This window comes from Protopterus annectens, chromosome 8.part0 (assembly GCF_019279795.1).
Source record: "Protopterus annectens isolate FY-2018-M chromosome 8.part0, PAN1.0, whole genome shotgun sequence".
In the NCBI taxonomy this organism is placed as follows: Eukaryota; Metazoa; Chordata; order Ceratodontiformes; family Protopteridae; genus Protopterus; species Protopterus annectens.
Window position 1 is genome coordinate 1,145,483,408 of NC_056741.1, and position 20,486 is coordinate 1,145,503,893.

General features: G+C 38.2%; 1 protein-coding gene across 1 annotated transcript in view; it reads right to left on the bottom strand.

The window, feature by feature from the left end:
- LOC122808415 (F-BAR domain only protein 1-like) overlaps positions 1-20,486 on the bottom strand; it is a 2,144,012-nt gene that overhangs the window by 344,884 nt on the left and 1,778,642 nt on the right. The gene's annotated exons all lie outside the window — the stretch shown is intronic.

The following is a 20,486-nucleotide window of genomic DNA, read 5'->3' on the forward strand; positions in this document are numbered from 1 at the left end:
GTACTTCAAAAATCCAGAAAATGACATTTTAGTGTTGGGAGACAGTTTTTTGAAGTCTTTTTGGGATACAGAAAAAAAAGAAACAGTGTCATGGTAATCTATGCACCCATACATGAACAGGATCAACAATACCCGTGCTTATAAATAAAAAAAAAAACAATACCCACACTTATGGGGTTATAACAAGACAAAGTATGTGTATGGATTCAAAAAGATTCTGTTATGGAATAACCTAAATAAAAGATAAAATAAAAATTGAGAAAATGAAAGCTCTTGATTACGGACATGGATGGTGAGATACAAGCAATGGAAATGTTGATGGTATACAGGTCAGGCATATTTTATCAACCAAAAGAGAAGCTCTGGATGGTAATTTATTTGACATTTGTTTCCCAGGAAAGTCTGACTGGGTGCGAGCCCATTTTCAGTGGAGGCCTGGGGAGAAAAGCTCAACAGTACACATTAAACAGAATTTAAAAAAAAAATCGAACAATGGTTACAAATATTAAGACAATAACAAAGTAGTACAATTTGTGAATACAATAAAAGAAAATAAGCAAAATATAAGTAATAAAGTTGACCATACATTACATACAAGATAGAAGACAGTCCCTAACATGCATATATTATGTATATTATTTATGATAATAAAACATTGAAAGAATTAATTGGAGGGGGAAGATAGCAAGAGCTAAGTGAGATAGACTGACTCTCCTCACAGAACAAGGTAGTCTGCAGATATCTGATTTGAAGGGGGTCTTTAGAAGTATGCAGTCAAGGATCATAAAACCACTCATGCACCCACCACCATATAGCACTAAAAAGGCTAAGAACTACCCCATCAACTAACATATACACAGCTTCTTACCACATATAAAATTATCCAGCCTCCATCTGCTTGTTTGGCACTAAATAACATTCTACACAACTATGTTCCTAGTTGGTCATTATGATCCATAGTCCAAAAACTCCTGTCTGTCTAAAACTTATCAAATCTGTCAGGCATTGTCTACACTTGTATATCCTAGAACTCCTTACCTGTATCCATCAGGTCAATACTCTCGCTTCCATCCATCAAAACCATTCTGAAAGGCTTCCTAGCCAAAAGATGGATCTGTTCTTGCTCAACACCAGGATAAACTATATCCCTAAACGCGAACAAGTACCTATTTATAACTTACAATTCCTTACTCTCCCTTCTTCACTCACTTCCGTACTTCTATCAATTTCCCTCCCCCCCTGGCTTTCTCGGTAAATATAACATGAGACTGCTTTTCTCTCACATCATATTGCAATTCCTGTTTGTATTATACTAACTTACCTTTAATTTCTCTATAAACTGGCTAAAATGTTTCTAAATATTAAATCATCATCACATAACTTGTATCTATTCTTAACCAATGTTTTCATGTTATGTCTAATTTGGTATATTTATTTAAACTTGAGATAATTTTGCAATCTTCAAAAATAATACAAAAAATATCATTCCTAAAACCCTTTGTAATACTTTGGAGCTTTTCTCCCCGGGCATCCACTGAAAATGGGCTCCTACTCAGTCAAACTTTTCCTATAATCAAATGTCAATAAATGAATAAATAAATAAATAAAATTGGAAAAGGACATTGACAATGTTGCAAGTGATCTTTCTCAGAGAAAAACAGGATCTGATTTTTGATGCAAGTCCCAAAAGAGAACAATCATATAAAATGAAATATTGTCTGCATAAATTACAAGAAAATATTCTACAAATTAAACCAACATGGGACTGGAGAAAACAGATTTTATCCAGGACTGTAGCTATGGTGAGGCAAAGGGGACAGCTGCCTCAGGTATAAGGTGTTAGGAGGCTTGATCAGAAGATCTGTTTGTTTTTTTTCCCAATTTTTTGCTCCTTACATGAATATGGGGGGGGGGGGTGCAGTAGACAGAAGGACATTGGAACAAAACCCAAATCAGAGAACGTAATTTTCATTTTTTTGCTGTCATGCAGAGCATGACGGCATTAGGACATTTTGGATAAAAATGAAAGATGCTATGGGTCTTTCTTAATGGACTTCATTCTGTCAAAATAAAACCTGAGATTCATGTGATATCCAAAGAGTACAACAGATACTCCCAATGATGTGTACAATTACGGAAGAATGCTAGAAAGCTAACAGACTAATTTATATTAGAATCAGTGACAACTTTCGTCATGAAGGAAAGGCTTGTGCTATAAGTGACTGCAACCAAGAAAGAGCTTTGCAAGTGAGAAATTTTAATTCATCTGAGGAAACTGGTTCAAAGAAAAACAGTGGTAGCTTCTCCAAAGTAAAGTTCCCAAGGGGGAACTGGACACATGAAGGGAAGATGCAGGAAGACTGTGCCTCTTAGGAACAGTTTGCGGTGTTTTAGTAAGGTTAAATCTGCACATTGATGAAAATGTGACATGGCTGCTATTCATACATTCACAAAAGTGAAATGGACACCAGAATCAAAAATTATAAACAAATATCTAATGGATCAACTCTTCTAGTAGTGGTCCACTTGCATCTTTCTGGTACTGGGTCCCTACATAGAAATCAAGATATGGAACACCCTGCTTGGCTTCTGCTGGAACTGCAGAAATAATCTGGTCAATTTCAGGTAGTGAATGTTTGTATGAGGCTTGCCAGTAAGATGAGATGGGGGGGGGGTCTTGGTCAGCTTCAGAATGAGAGACTGTCCAAGAGGTTAAGCTGAACTGGAGGAATCAGATTTGCAGAGGTCAAAATGGGGCTGTTACAATGACCTTGACTTTGGAGGGCCTTGTTCAGCTTAAAGAGGACAGACTGTCCAACAGGTTAAGCTGAACTGGAGTAACAAGACTTGTAGAGGTCAAAATGGGGCTATTACAATGACCTTGACTTTGCAGTTCTTAGTCTTCTCATAGAATTCCTGAAATAAGGGCAATGGGAGCTGTACTATAGCAGTCTAATGCCACATCTGGATAAGAGCATAACTGAGGCAACCTCTCTGTACTCCTTGGTAAGTCTAAAGTGAAGGTATGCATCTTGAAAGACCGAACAGCACATACACAGTCGCCTTTGGACTGACACAGGTGGACTGCACCATGGCCATCTGAAAGGGCTCTTTCATAAACTATTGATTTAGGCCACTCAAATGAAATATGAGCCACAGGCACTTCATCTTTTTTAATATTTAAAAAAAAAAAAAACCCCTGAAGTAAAACCCTTGCCCTTTCTGATCAGGTGGGATCCTCTACACATCTCCTTTTTCTAGCAGGTTCTGAACCATTAGTTTTGCCACAGTTCTGTGACTTGGCGGTACATTTAAGAGTGAAAAAATTTAGCTCTGGAGAGACAGAAGGGGAACAAAATATCCTCTGTATACTATTTTACCTGTGACATATGACAGCCTCTCATGCCAACAGGTGGTGGGACACATGACCCTCAAATGCTTCCAGATGAAAGCAGACACAGATGGTCTCTGGGATTACAAAGCTATCCTCTGAAGGAAGGACAACAGGACATCTGGTTACGCCAACAAAATTTGGTTACTCCACCAAAATTCATCTTGTCTGTCAGCATGACTACTCTAAAGATTACCACATCCCTCGGAGCACTTCCTAGAACCTCTAAACTTAGTTTTGTTTGGAGTGCAGAAATAATAACTGCTGTGGTTCCTTTACATTCTAGTAAACAGGTACCACCACACACCCAGGTTTTTCCATACATTCTTTACTACCAACTTATAAATGTAAAAATGGAAGAAATGGGAAAAAATCCAAAACCAGCAAAGAAACAATGATTTCCCATAGTACAGGAACCAATGAAGGCAGTCCCACGACACTGTAATTCAACAGTTCTTTTGCAAGACTCTGCAGTCCATAAAAATAGATAAAACAATTTATTGAACAAAAAGAACAAAAGGATACATCAAGGATTAAGCGCTTTCATTTCCTAAGCCGGAAACTTCATCAGAATAAATACTGTTGCTCTACAAAATTCTTTCATACATCCTGTTATTGATTAATTAAGTAATTTAATTCAATTAAAGGTTCAATTAAAGGTTTCAGTTCAAATCATTTAAGTAAGAATGCATTTAAGGGAATGGTTGATGAAATGGTTGTGGTTAAAAAGCATACGCATATAAAATAACTTACAAATATATACATATAAAATGACTTACAAATTTGATATGTATGTATATAAAAATGTAAAAAATCATCACTAGTGACACTGTTTGTTGTAAATCATGTAAATGTACATATGTAAATAGTATGTATAAAAAATGCATATAAATAAATATATATATATATATATATGTGAAAAATATATCTGTAATGAAACTATGTATATTAATATAAAATATTTACAATAAAGATAAAAGTGAAATGCCCATCAATAATTTTGTTTGTAAAAAAGTACTTTGTTAACACTTTTTTGAACATTGTTATTAAAAAACATTTGAGTGGTATCTATTAAGTTGTATATTAAAAACTGATAAGTAATAAATAAATAAATGATGTTGAGGTAGTAAAGATAGAAAAGTAGTAATAATAATAATAAATGGGTAATTAACTTAGTTTTAGTTCATGGGATTCTATTTATTTTTATTCTTATTTTTATTTTTGTTCTTATTTTTATTTTGTGTTTTTACCCTATTAGCCTTTAGTTTTAGGGCTGGTAAAAGTGACACGTGGTCATTCATCCCTGGAGGTGTGTTAGAATCCAGGCGCAGTTGCCAAATTAGTTCTCTATAACTAAGCTGATTTTCCCAATCCCCCCCTCTACTATCCCTGGGTAACATTTCCAATATCCAAAACTTGAAATTAGCTCCTGTACAAGTTAGTATATGTCTATATAAGGCATTTGTTTCCTTTTTCCTAATGACATCATACATATGTTCGTATATTCTTTGTCGTAGATGTCTCTCTGTTTTGCCCACATAGTACCCCCAACATGAAGTACAGTAGACTAAATATACTACCACACTAACAGGTGAAATATTGTTTACCCTTAAAACCTATCTGGATAAAGGGTACTGTTAGTTCCTCCATGTTTGCAATAAATGTACATTGAGAACATCTTCCGCAATGAAAAGTGCCCTTTTTCTTTTTGTTATTGTCCTGCTTGTTCCTTTCAAACACAGTTTTGAGGTTAGGACCCCTCCTAAAACTGTAGCTTAATTGTCTATTAAATATTTCTAATCTGTTGGTCATAGTCTTGAAAATATCCCATGTCTTATTTATAACTCTTCTTATTGAATTAGTATTGGCATTGCATGTCATGACAAAGAAAGGAGTATTTTGGTATGTGTTCATATTGCAGGTGTTGTGACTGGTAATATCTGAAGTGTTATCTAAAAAGTTCTTGTCTATGTTGACCTCCATGTTTAACAAGGGTATGTATCTTCTCCCCCACCCCCTTATCACATCTTCCTTTAAGGGAATAATGGTAGAATCTGGGTAGCCTCTCTCCAAAAATAGTTTATGTACATAATCCATTTTGTTGATGAAATCAAAATAATTTGAAGTCATTCTGGCCACCCTAACCATCTGTCCTTTGATAATATTCTTCTTTTGTATTGGGGGATGATTACTGTAGTAGTGGAGGTAGGAGTTGGAAAAACATGCCTTTCTAAATATTCTTGATACATATTTTTTGTCAGCATGATCTTTTAAAATGGTTACGTCCAAAAAATGTATCTCTTCCTTGTTGTATTCATGGGTAAACTGAAGAAATGAAGTGGAGTTGTTGAGGTATTCCATAGCCTTTGATATATCATCTTGTGACCCATTCCATATTATTAATATATCATCCAAAAAACGGAAGTACTTGACTATATTCTCCATAAGGGGGGAATTGAAAACAAAATGTTGTTCCCAATAAAGCATAACTGTGTTAGCAAAAATAGGGGCACATGCTGCCCCCATTGCAACACCATCTAGTTGATGGAAAATATCTCCTTGAAAATAAATAAAATTGTTCTTCAGGACTAGTTTGATGTTTTCTAACACCAACCTAAACTCATTATTGTTCAGGAATTTAAATTCAGTGAGCATAGCTTCAAACCATTCAAGACCTATGTTATGCGGAATCACAGAAAATAAGTCCTTAACGTCAATAGTTAAAAATGAATAATGGGACTGGTACGGTAGTTTGTTTATTTTACTAAGTAAATCCCAAGAGTCAATTAAAATGTGGGGATATAATTTACAAAAAGGCTTTAGCTTGGAATCAACATAAATAGCTAAAGGTTGGGTTTTTGAACCCTCAGATGTCACAATAGGCCTTAATGGTGGATTTTCTACACTTTTGTGTACCTTGGGGATACCAAACATGGTAGATAGAAAGGGTTTTTCCACCTTAAAACAATCTGTATAGTCTATCATCTATTAAACCTTGTAGTAGGTTGTCTTCTATGGTCAAATCAATCTTGTGGTATGCTATGTTTAACTCATTTTTGGAGATAATAGTATATCGTCCCTCCACATTAAGAATATCCATCATTTTTTGTTAAATACAGCCAATTATGCATTAGTACAACCCCTCCCCCTTTGTCAGGCTTCATAATTCTGACATCTGGGTAATGTTGTTTGATGTCTTCCAAGGTCTTTCTTTCCTCTGTCTCCAAATTTGGTGTACAAAAAGTACGGTAAAATGTTCTTACCTCATTAATCACCACTTTTTCAAAATTGCTGATATCATTTTGTATGGGGGGGGTTGTACATACCTTCTCCTTACCAAATTATCATGTTGTCTGTGTGTATGGTCCCTAATAATATTATTTGTAACAGTGGTGTTGTTCTGAATCTCATTAGAGGTAGCCAGGACCTCTAAATTTAACTTTCTGGTAAATAATTTTATGCCTAAAATCGTTTCCCCCAAATCCATTTTCTTAGATGGCACGAAGTTAAATCCCTTTTTAAATAAAGAAAAATGTCTATCCTCAATTTTGATGTCAGTATAGTTGTAGACAGAAAAATCTCCATTTTGTTGGTTAACAATAATGTTGTCCCTTGGTGCCTCTGCAGTGTCATTAATGTTGGCACTTAGTATAGTCATGTCTTCTATTAAAATTGATGGTTCCCCTGATATCTCTGGTTGTGTTTGTTTGTGACTTGTGCATATGTGGGGTGAGAGGGTAAGTTTCGTATTCGCTCGGACCTCCTGGGTCCCTCCTGTTCTAAAGGGATGTCAGATTTGTATGAATTATAAGATTCTCCCTGGTGGTCATGCGTGTCTCTAATAACATCCCCTCTTGTCTGATATTTATTGTTCCACCGCCCCCCTTGGTATGACCTAGTGGTGTGGTTGTTGTTGTATGTAAACCTTCCCTTAGCATTGTTGGTAAAACGTTCTTTGTTATGTAACAACAGATAGGCCTGCTGATGTTTGTAGGCCCAATCATCCCTGTCTAATTTACCCATTGTGTTGTCAACATCATTAAAAACTCTAAAATAATTACATTTGTACTCTCTCACAGTAAACAAGTCATCACTTATCTCTTTGTTATTTTTTTCAATTTTAACATTTAATTCATCAATTAATATTTTATTATTATTTATCATAGCTCTCATTAGAGCTAAACCACAATTGTTTAAAATGTCCACAATTTCTTGGTAAAAAGTAGAACTCATAACAGTGTCATTAGGGAACTTATTAAGTCTAAGTCCCTTAGGCACATGTTTCCTTTTTAAGCATTCTGTTAGAAACCAATTGTCCAAGTTCAAGTTTTTAAACTTTAACATATATTTCTTTAGTAGCTTACATTTTTCAAGGTATGAAGTGTCCTGCTGTTTATGTCCTTGTTCACGCGTTTCTATCGCTCCAAAGCTCTTATTAAGCCAGTCAGTAAGGTTGATATCTGTATAAGTATCCAAAAACGAATTCGGATTATTACCAATAGTATGTCCTGCAATGTTTCTCTCACTTGTATTTCTATCGTTTAATCTGTTGTCAGTACGTGGAACCCCAGACTCTACAGGGATTCCTCTGTTGCCATAACTGTTCCTGTACTACGGGAAATCATTGTTTCCTTACTACCAACTTAACCATGTCGTCTGGGACAGCTATCCAAGAAGGCAACCTGGGAGACAGTAATCATCAACTGATTCTATACAAATATTCTGCCAGCTTTACAATTAACAAGTTTAAAATAGTTGCTATGTAGGTATTCCATGCACTCCAACAGCTTCGTCCAGTTATGTTTGACTCTGTGTGAATGCTTATTAAATAACTTAACTGACTTTAAGGGGGCATATCTGCAAAAGCAGGAAGCCTCAAGAGCATCATGCGATGCATGTATTTTTCCTGCCGTATTCAGAAAATCAAGGCTTCTTGGCAAATAAGTCTATCAAAGGAGATGTTATAAAACTTTACTGATTTATTTATTGGAGATTTGTTGACCGGGTTAGTCCAACTGAGCTTGAATGGGAAAAACGCCATCTTTTTAATTCTCCTTTTTTTTTCAGTTTTGCCATGTCTATTTACGTTTTTTGGATGACATTTTTATCCTTTGGGAAGGACCAAGAGGGGAAGTGACGAATTTTTTAGAATATATTAATCAAACAACCACCTTCCTATGATTTACTCACCATGCTAATGATAAAATAATTCCTTATTTGGGTGTATTAATTACTAAGGATACTTTACATCGATTCATAGCAGATATCTTTTGAAAAGAGACAAACACTAATACCCTCTTATACTTCGACAGCAACCATCCACTTACACAAAAAAGAGCTGTACTCAAAGGCCAACTTGTGAGGGTGGCCAGGATGGTGAGTGTCTGGGATAGCTTTATTGCGGAGTGTGATAAAATAAAAAAACATGTTTTTACACTGTGGTTATCCCAAACATTTAACTGATGAAATCATGGGGAAAGTAGGTATAAAAAGAAAAAAAATGGGTATTTTATACTACTCATGGGTGGAACATTAAGTCACCACACAAATAGGTTAGAGCACTTTTTGGATGTCCATTCCCAATGTACACCCATGCAGATGGCTTTAGATCTTAGGTCAGGACAAGAAAGGGGACTTGATAGTCCCAATTATAATACTTTTTTTAGCACTTTCTCCATGGATAGTTATCACATTAAGAAGATTCTCTTTAAAAATTGGGGTTCATTAGGAAATGATAGGGAAGTCAGGAAAACTGTGGGTAATAATCACATTTGTGTATATAGGAGAGGACGTAACTTGAAGAATTATTTTCAGACACCCATTGTACAAAAGAAAATGGGTTATATGTATAAATGCAGGCGCTGTAAATGCTGCACCTACATTCTGGCAACAAATGAGGTTTGTATTAATGGTTTTCAACATAAACTAAAGGGGAAATTCTGCTGTAATTCAGAAAGGGTAGTTTATTGTGCTATTTGCACACAGTGTAGCTGTTTTTATGTGAGAAAAACTGAGTGTAAACTGAAAGAACGCATAGGTGAACATGTTACAAATATCAGGGATCATAGTGAATTTAATGCCCTCGCAAAACAGGTTTCTAATTTTAATGGACATGACTTTAGGTTCAATATCCTTGATATTGTACAGTTAAACAAAAGAGGGGGGCATGGTCAATTATTTTGGAAAAAATGGAATTAGCCTGGCAGTTACGTCTAAATTCACAATGTTGGCCAGGCTTAAATTAAACAATTTCTATTAGCAGTATTTTAAAACTGAAAGCTCTAAACAGATAGTGTGTTAACATGTTGAGGGCAGAAAAATTTAAATATTGCAAAACATCAGTGAACATTCCACACATTTTATATAATTACACTTCTGTAACAATGTATCAAGTGGGAGATGGTATTGCAGGTGACTTCATTTTGAGGGAGGTGTGAGTTATTTTACTAGATTTGATAGGCTGAATATGTTTAAGCATTTGCAGAACAGAAATGGAATCACTGTGTTCCTAATAATGTGTGTAAAAAAACGTTTAATTTTTCAGTCTTTTTTTATATGTGCATTCAAAAGTAACTTAAATGTTTCTTGTAGTTTTAAATAAAAATGATGAACATTTAGGCTTGAAATTTTACATTTTAGGGCATTGGGTTTCAAACTTCATTTCTAAAAAGGGTGTGTGTGTGCTTTTTGTGCGATCGGATTGGTTGTAGTTAAATTTTGTGTTTTAATGCACTTTTTACATTCTTATTTAGGGTATTTAAACTGGAATTCGTTTTTATGGAATTATCTGATGAAGTTCCTTAACTTTACTGGGACGAAAGCGCTTATCCTTTGGTATTTTGTATACTGGATTTCAGCATTAAAGCTGGTAGTTTTTCAACATTAATGCTGAGGGTGACTTTTTTCTTGTGTGCTGTTCTTTCATGGTATTTGTGAAGGGTGTGTATAGTTGATTAGTAAAGATGCTAAACAGAAGGGGGCCTAGAACTGAGCCTTGTGGAACTCACATTTTTATAGGAAGAAAAGGAGACAGGGCAGAGATACATTTAACATATTGTTGCCTGTTAGTAAGGTAGCTGGACAACCAGGAGATAACAGATAGAGCATGGTTTAATTGTGATATTTTGGAGCGGAGCATAGAGTGGGAGACAGCATCAAAGACTTTGGAGAGATCTAAGAAAAGGCAGGACACTAGTTTATTAGTGTCTCCGGCTAAGGATACAGTGTTAATAAATGAGCTGAGAGTGGCAGAGGTACTATGATGGGGGTGAAAGTCATGCTGGGTAGGAATGAGTATGTTATTCTGAGTGAGATAAACCAGGAGATGTTTATGGATACAGTGCTCAAGGATTATGGGGAGGGGAGATAGTATGGCTATAGGGTGATAGACAGATCTACAGAGGTTCCAACTTTATGGAAAGGTATGGTGTAGATTTTTTCCACAGAGTAGGAACAGTGGCTTCATTAACTGAGCGGTTTATGAGAATGGAAACTAGGTAAGCAATGGAGTTAGCAGCAACCTTTAGGAAGAGAGGTGGCAAGTTGTCAACTGACATGGAACAAGGTTTATGGTTTGAGAAGAAGATTTTTAATGTAGGTAGTGGAGATGGGACTAAGTGAGGAGTAGCTGGGAGGTGGATGCTGAGAGATTGGTTGGGTTAGAACTTGGTAAAAGTTGACAGATAGTAGCAATAAAGTAAGAACTGAAGATGGAAGCAGTTTCTTGGGGTGAATTATTATGGCAGGGGTTAGGTGTAGATGGGTAACCAGGGTGGAGAATTAGATTAACAGTATTCTAGAATTTTTTGTGATTATAAGATTGTGAAGTAAGGGGTGTGTGGTAAAAGTTGTTCTTGTCATTAACGTCTTTTTTGGCCAAATTTGTGAGCTCGCTATATATTTGGAAGTATATGTCAGACTTGGTGTTTATCCAGAGTTTCGTGCACAGCCCCTTTTAAGGGTGAGCCAGGGAGATTAGCGTGATTTGATTCAGACTGTCCTGGGGGGCTAGGGAGTTAACAGTGTTTAGAAAGATGGAGTTAAATTGGTGAACAGCTTCGTCAAGAGGCATGTGGTGGTGGATGGACCAGTCAGTGGCTGTTGAATGTTTCAGGGTTAAAGTTAGCAAGCTTACAGCATTCCTTGAACGTTTGTGGTCTAGTGAGGTGGGGGTTGTGGAGTATCTTTGGACATGTTTGGGAGAGTAATCACTGAATGAGTCGGGCAGGGATTCAAGGTGGTGATAGAGATTAGGATGGGAGACAAGAATCCAGTCAAGGGTAGAAGAGGTGTTAGTAGGTTTGTGAAGAAAAGTGGGTGAAGAGATAAGTTGTGAGAAGCCATACAGATCTATGCTGTAAGTAGGGGAGTTAGAGGTAAGCGCAAGCCAACTGATATTAACATCACCCAGCATGATAGATTCATTAGGTATACAGTGAAGGATCTGTTCCAATAAGGGTATATTGTCCCCAGGGGTATGTAGATGCCAACTATATTACGGTTTTATGTGTATTTAGTTTGCAGTTAGTAATAATGATTTCAGCTGGGGAAAAAAGGGGGTGGGCTGATTAAAGGGGTTAAGGTTAGAAAGTCAGAGTACATAAGGGCAACACCTCCACCTTTTTGTGAGTTCTATCAAGGCGTAAGATGTTAGAGCCAGGTGGGAGGAATTTATTGTCAGTGTTTTGAGGTTTCGACCATGTTTCTGAAAGAGTGACTATATCTGGAGAGTATTGAGCTATCCAAGAGTGGAATTCAGTAGTTTTATTGAGGATACTGTGGATGTTGATGGAATACAGAGAAAGATATTTGAAACTTATGTTTGTAGCTTGCAGGTGTGAGAAGGTAACACTGCTGGGAACTGAGGAGTTATTGTGAGGACCTGGGTTGTGGTGAATATCACACCAGAGATGAAGAGTGGAATATCACACCAGAGATGAAGAGTGGAATGGAGATATAGCAGATGTTGAACAGTGGAGAAGGGTAGTGGGAAATTGTGTTTGTATTGTGAGAGAGAGGATGAAGCTGGATCTTGGGGAGAGTATATTCTATCAAAAAAGAGGGTGGGTGCTATGGGAGACGAAACGTGGTTGGTAGTAAATATATTGTTGGAAGAGGCAGGTGAATAAGGGAGTAGGTCTAGTTGGCTATGACAGGAGGTGAGATAAGATACTGGAGGAAGAAGAAAGATAAAAGGGAGATGGTAGAACATAATGTGAAAAAAGGAGTAAGAAGGCATGAAGAAGTATGACGGGAGGGGAAGGTGAGTAGAATTATAATATGTGAGGGGGTAGGAGTAGTTAGCATGGGAGGGAGGAATAAGAAATACAGAGTAGGGTGGAAGGAGGGGTTTGGAATGGGGGTTAGAATTGACTGGCTAAATTGGAAGTGGAAGTGTGAAGGGGTTGGGATATAGTTAGCTATAAAGGTCTAGATACAGGGGTGGGTGGGAAAGGGGGTAGGGTACAGAAGTAAAGTGATTACTCATTGTTTTTTTTTTTTTTGTCATAACCGAGACCAAGTTGTGTACTCTGGACTTCTTGTTCAATGCACTAAAAAGGTACTAAGAACCTTTTAAATTATTACTCACTACAATGACACTGAATAGTCTTTCTAAAAGCAGTTATCTACATGAGAAAGTTTCAAAGTTAATATACAGTAAACTGTATTAATAAAACATCTACTGATGTTAACAAAATTCTAAATTTCAAAAGTTGCCACCCAATGTACATTACAACAGATGTACCAAAGTCTGTTTTTAATGGTGGCTTGGAGTACATCTGGCAAAGGAGAATGTGAGTTATGTTTACAGACAAAGAGATAAGCTGTTCATGAGTGCCCACATAAAGAATCAATTAGAAAACAAAATTCAATGTGGCATCAGGATATGGCAGTTAGCATTAAGCCAGAGCTACAATAAGACAACTGTTCCCTTTATGAAAATAAAAACTACAAAGATAAATAATATTGTCACAATGATTTCAAAAGGGTGTGCTTCTAGAAAACAGAAAAGAAAAAAAAGACAAGAATGAATTGTGGCATTTTTTTAGTAATACAGTCATTAGAAATGTTGGGTTGAGTCCAACATTTACATATGGCTATATATGGATGTGTACTAACTATTCAGATGTGTGGCACAGAGAAATTTGGTAGATGTAGTACTAGTACAAACATTAAGAGAACTGATGTTTTATTCATCTTGAAACAAAATATACTTTTTCACTGTGATACAATCTGTATGACCAAAGATGTAGTCCATATTACTGCATACATTTGTAGAAAGTTCAGTTGGTAAGACTGACAAAATCTATATCAGAGCACTTGGACATAAAAGAGATACCCCCAACACAACCCAAATGACACATAGCCCATAAACTCAGTGTGCCACTCAACCACAGCCCATAAGGCATAACAACGTACCCAACACTCTAGTCATAGGTGAATCTATAGTCAGGCACACTGATGTTCCACTCACCAGGCTAAACAAAGAGAAAGTTACTGTCAGCTGCCTGTTGGGTGCCAGGATCCGCCACATAATGCATGCACTCAGGTCACTCCACAACAACAAGTACAAATATGAGACTATCATTGTCCATGTTGGTGTGAATGACCTGAGACGTACCTCCCTGGACTACATGAAAAGGGACATGGAGGAGCTCTCCAATCTTGTAGCCTAGGAGGTATGACCCTAGCCCTGAGTAGCATCCTGCCATCACCCAGAATGATACCACAATACAAGGACAAAATGATTGACTTCAACAATTGGCTAAGCTTCTGGTGACATTCTAAGGGGATCCAGTATCTGTCTGCCTGGGATGACATGATCGACAAACCACGATGCTTTGCCACAGATGCCTGCACCTGTCACCCCTGGGATTCCGGATACTGGCTAAGGCTCTAGCCACCCCTATAGTGCCTTTTTTAGGCAAAGTTCAAATGACAAATTCACCACCATAACAGGTAAAAGCAAGAATAATCTGAGGGTATTGCTACTCAATGTTAGAAGTCTAAACCTCAAAATGCACTCACTCGAGGCACTCCTTAAAATGGAGAACAGTGACATCTGAGCAGTGACAGAGACCTGGTTCAAGGCTCCAGAGAGTACCCCTGCATTCCCAGGCTATAATTCATACCACACCTTTTGGCCACCTAACCTGGACCGAAACACTAAAGGCGGAGGCGTGTCCATATTCATTAAGGATATCCACACCTCCAGGCTAGTTGCTCAGCATAATGCATCCGAGATTATCCAAGTGCAACTATCTCTGGGCAAGACTGCAATCCAAACTGTAGCTTGCCACAGATCCCCCACCATGCCCCCGGATTCCCACTCCTCATTTCTTGATACACTGGAAAATATTAAGGTACAACCTAACACCCTAATAATGGGCAATTTCAACTACCCCACCATTAACTGGGAAAACTACTCATGTACCAACTCTTTGTGCTCAACGTTTTCTGGAATTCATAAATTCCAATGCCTTAGATCAACTTATCCACACCCCCACCAGGGGCAGCAATATCCTAGACCTGGTTATTACCAACATGGGCAACCAGTGCTCCACACCAGAGGTCAATTCCTCGTTGGTCAGATCCGACCACAAGCTAATCACCCTAGACATCCACATCCCTCCCCCACCCCCCATTAGGGAAACCACAGTAAAATTTTTCTCCAAAGCCAACTTCATGCTTCTTAAGACAGAAGTGGCAAACTTCACAACATCCATGCTGATGGACAATAGAGGTATGACTGCTGAATCCTACACAAATGCACTTTATAAGCACTTACACAAGTGCATGGATCACGCAATCCCTAACAAAACCAAGATGCTATCCTCCAAAAAAAGGAAGCCAATCTGGTGGCCCCTGCCATAAACAAACTCTACAACAGAAGAAAGAAACTGTTGCAAAAAAGAGTAAAATCCCATGATTGGAGAAACTCCCTAGTTAGGCTCAATAAGAAGCCGAGATCCCTCATAAAATCCTCCAAAGCTAGTTACGAAAACAAAATCGCCACTGACTCTAAAGACAACCACAAAGCATTCTATAGCTATGTCAATAATCTCAATGGCAACACATAGATCTGCTCTGAGTTACAGCACAATGGCACTAAATATACAGAACCAACTGATATTGCCAACATCCTGGCAGATAGGTTCAATGCTAACTTTACCCCCTGTCATCCCCAAAAGGACCCATCTCTATACCAGAAGAATGCAAAGTTCCTGTAATCACGGCTGCACAGGTAAAAAACACACTATCCAAAGCCAAGAACACAGCATCCATGGGACCTGACAACATCTCAGGCTGTGTTCTACATGAACTACAGGAACGAACTGGCACCCCACCTAAGTACCATGTTCAATCATAGCCTCACCTCAGCCTATGTGCCCACTGAATGGCGCACAGCGACGGTTATCCCACTCCACAAAGGGGAAGCCATCACTGACCCCGGAAACTGCCGCCCCATTAACCTAACAAGCCTGGTCTGCGAGGCTATGGAATGTATAAACAACGACATTGGTAATCTCCAAGCTCAGGACCCCACCCAGTTTGGGTTTGTAAAAGGCAGATCATGTCTCCTAAACCTGAAAGACCTCTTTGAAGTAGTCACCAAAGCCGTAGATGAGGGTAAGGTGGTTCACACAGCCTTACTAGATCTCGCCAAGGCTTTCGACACCATCCCCCACTCTGGAATTATAGATAAACTCACTAAACTAGGTATAAATCCCTATGTCACAAGATGGGTTGCCAACTGGCTCACTGACAGAACACACACTGTGAAAGTAGCAGACTCCAAATCCAACTTCATACCAGTGACAAGTGGAATACCACAGGGTTCAGTCCTGGGTCCTCTCCTGTTTGGTATCTACTTTTCTGAAGTATAGGCTAACACAGAAGGTATTTGGCTAACGAAGTTCGCAGATGACTGCAAACTAGGAGCCATAATCAAAACTCCAAAAGATGTGGACATCTTACAAAAGGGCCTCGCTGAGACAGATGCCTGGTGTCAAAGCCATGGCCTCAAGCTCAATGCCAAAAAGTGCATTGTCATCCCTTTTGGTAAAAACTCTGCACCCATGAACTACCACATAGGCGGTAGTCTACTTAACACCGAATGTGTGATAAGAGACCTTGGGACACAGGTGGACAGTAGTCTCTCCTTTGGTAATCACATCACCACAGTCGTCAGGAAATCTTTCTACATGGCACATCTCATCACAAAAAGTTTCTCATCCAGGAAAAAAGAGGTCATTGTTCCCCTCTACTCGTCACTCATTAGACCCCATTATAGAGTACAATGCCACTTTTGGTATGTACCTCACAAGACATCTACAACAACTGGAAAGGCCACAGAAATACCTCACAAAGAGGATTACCAGCCTCAAACAGATGCCCTATGCAGACTGTCTCAAAAAACTGCAGCTTTACTCCATCGCATATCACCTACTTAGAGGCGATCTCTGCCTAACACACAAAGCTTTGGCAAACCAAGAGCTTTTAGACATGCTCCACTTAAAGAAATCCCAATCCCTATGAGCTACATGCTCTAGGGTCCTAAACCTTGTCACCACAATAAACAGAACATGCTGGAGGGATAGATTCCTGTCCCAGAGATTTCCCATACTCTGGAACAAACTACCTATCTATATCAAACAAAGCTTCTCATTAGCACTCTTCAAGAAAAATCTTGATGACTGGATGGGAGATAGGAGATTCACCCCGGGGATCACTTCTGTGGCTCTGCTCGACAGTGGCACAGGAAAATAATTTTCTTGGGTGGCGAAAGCCAGGGTGACTTTTTGCTAGACATATATAGGCCCTAGGGCTAATAGCCTAGTACCTACCTATGAGGAAATGTAGTGTCATTAATGCACTGTATGGGCATATATGTGAAAGTGAGAACTCTTCCTTTAAATTTGTAAGTATTACAATGCTTACCAGTGAGCAAACATCAATATTATATTTGCTATTATTGCAATAAACAAAAATGGTAATACAGACTTGATGCGTACAGAGAATATAGAAAATGCCAAACTGTCCCCTATGATTGCCACAAAAAACAAAATCATAATTTTTTAATATGCAAGTATTTTGAAGTTTTATTATTCAAGTCATGTAATTAGTCTATTAACTGTTTGGGTGAATGTATGCTTTCTGTACTCTGATGAATAACACGTTCTGGTCAGAAAACATCCTTTCAATATGTTTATTTAATAAATTGCTTTTACATGTTGACAACCATGTGTGGTCTGTTTTTTATTCACATCTGGAATTCACCTTTTCCCTGCCCCATGTACCCAACATCTCACTGTCCTTCCCACTTCCCTTTCATAATGTATTAAGTTAGCTTAAAAATGATCATTATATTCCCTTTCCCTGCCAGACATGGATACTTCCCAGTTCACTTCTCAAGATCTCAGTTCTCTTGTTTACTGAGTTACTCCTTCTTGTGAGCCAACAGTATCATTCTTTCTTGCATCTGCGGGTCAGTAATCACAATTCTCCTTTTTGCAGAGTTGTTCCTTCTGCATATGAGCCTGATGGTATCACTCTTTCTTGCATCAGCCGATCAGTAATCACAATTCTCCTCCTGCTTGCAGAGTTGATCCTTCTGCCTGTCAGACTGACAGCATCATTCCTTCTTGCTCCTGTGGGCCAGTTATCACGATTCTCCTCCTGTTTGCCGAGCTACTCCTTCTGCTTGTGAGCTTGACAGCATCATTCTTTCTTACTCCTGTGGGTCAGTTGTGATGCCCTGGCTCTGGCCCAGTAATCAAGGAGCCTCAATCCTCACCACTAACACCAGAAAGGGCATCTCATATATGAGGAAAGGATAACAAATACACACAGTAAAGTGCAATTTCCCTTAACAGCACACAGAGATCACAGTCAGTTCGGGGCTGGTCGCTCCCTTCCTCTCCAGGTCCCCAATAAGACATCCCACTGGCACAGCTAGAGGGTCCAGATCTCAGCCAGCTGGGCAAGCTAAAATCTTCAGCACCCTCTCTGTCCAACCAGTGCTTCATGTCCCTGCCCAAGTTGCTGACATACACACACTTTGAGATAAGAGTTTATACAACCACACACACACTTCTGGGGAAGGCTGGCACAGGTTCTCCAGCTGTGCCCCTTTTACCAAGACTATATGGTAGAAATCCCTGTCACCACCCATCTAATATTTATCAGCTACTCAAAGGCCCTTAAAAGGGTGTCCAATTATTACTGTGCAATATTATTATCCAATTGGTAGTATAACCCAGTGCTAAAGCTATAGGAGTGGCATTGTACAATTTTACCAAAGGCATACAGGTACTCTAAAGAGCTTAAAATATCTCTACACAAACAGCCACAGTTAAAAAGTTGTAAAATATTTAATAATGAATAATTAAAACCAAAAGACAATACTTTCTACTACACAATGCTGGTCAAGAGTTCAGAGATCACACAGAAATACTTAAAATAATTCAGTAGTGCAGTTCTGACATCACAGAAAAACACTTAATCTAATCTTTCTAGTTCCTAGCTATTTCTAAAAGAAAACACAAGTCTAAGATAATTTACATCTAGGCAAGACAGTGCTGTGAGTTGGATAGTCAAGACAAAAATGCTTAATGCCTTCTGATTCTCTCTGTTTAAATTGAAATTGCAGTGCTGATAAACATTACATCATTCTTTCACTTTTCTGGTGTTCCCAGGCCAACAGAAACTGCATTTACATTCTTTTACACCTAGGCAGAAACCAGAGCAATAAAGGACATTTATGCATGCAAATTCTGGTCATTAACTTTAGCCTTAAAACAACAGGAAGGAAACCCTCATCTAGCCTGGCCGGAACCGAATTGTAAACATCAAAGACAGTCATGAAATAAGTTGAACTTCAAAGGACAGACAATAAATGCTTGACTTAGCTTTCTTTACATCAGAGAGCAATGTTGCTACATTGTTTTAAGTTCAACATTTACAGCATATTCATTCATTTAAGAAAACAAGCCTGTATTTCAACATTTATATTTACAAATGATAAAATTATCTGCACAATTCTATCTGGCTAGGCTGGCAGCCTTCCCATCAGTAATCACAAGCCTCCTCCTGTTTGCCAAGTTGTTCCTTCTACTTTTGAGCCTGAGAGTATCATTCTTTCTTGCACCTGTAGGTCATTAATCCTACTTCTCCTCTCTACAGAGTTATTTCTTGTGCTTATGAACCTGACAGCATCATTCTTTCTTGCATCTATATGTCAGTAATCACAGTTCTCTTCCTGTTTACCAAGTTGCTCCTTGTGTTTCTAAGCCTGAAGACATTATTCTTTCTTGCACCTGCGGGACAATAATTCTATTTCTTCTCCTCTTTGCCAAGTTGCTTTTTGTGCTTGTGAACCTGTCAGCATCATTATTTATTGTGTCTGCGGGCCAGTAATTACACTTCTTCTCCCACTTGCAGAGCTGCTCCTTGTTCTGCAGGTCAGTATCCTCCAGCTACCCTCTAGGAAACTTTTGCTTCTCCCTACATCCTGTAAACTAACATGCCTTCCTTCCTTTTGCTTTCCACCTGTCCTCACATAAAAGCAGGTTACACCATATCCCAGGAACCCTATACAGTACTACCTACATTTCCATTATGCTTTCAATATCTGTGCATCACTCGATATGTACAGCATGCAACTAACTCTTTTTTTTAGTGTTTTTGGCATTGGAAACACATTACCTTCCACGTATCACATCCACCTTTGCCAATTTAATTCCTCCTTCTTATCCTTGTACAAATACCTCACTTCTTTGTTATGGGCACACTATTATAAGTGCATAGATGTGCTACAGAAGAACACACACAGGCTTTGATATCCGGAATAAAAAAAAGTGATTCTTCTTTTGAGTAAATGGTGTGATGTGTTTTCATGCAACCCCTTTTGACTTTAATTTTACTTTTAACTCTCATTACACTGGATTGCACATCTAGTTTTTACTTTTGTTTCTTCTGTATTGCTTCCAAGTTCCAGAAACATCCAGAAATAATGTGGCTATCAGAAATTCCATATATTTTACTGTTCCCAGCCTTCAGATATTTAGAAAATCGCATCTAGTATCTTGTCAGA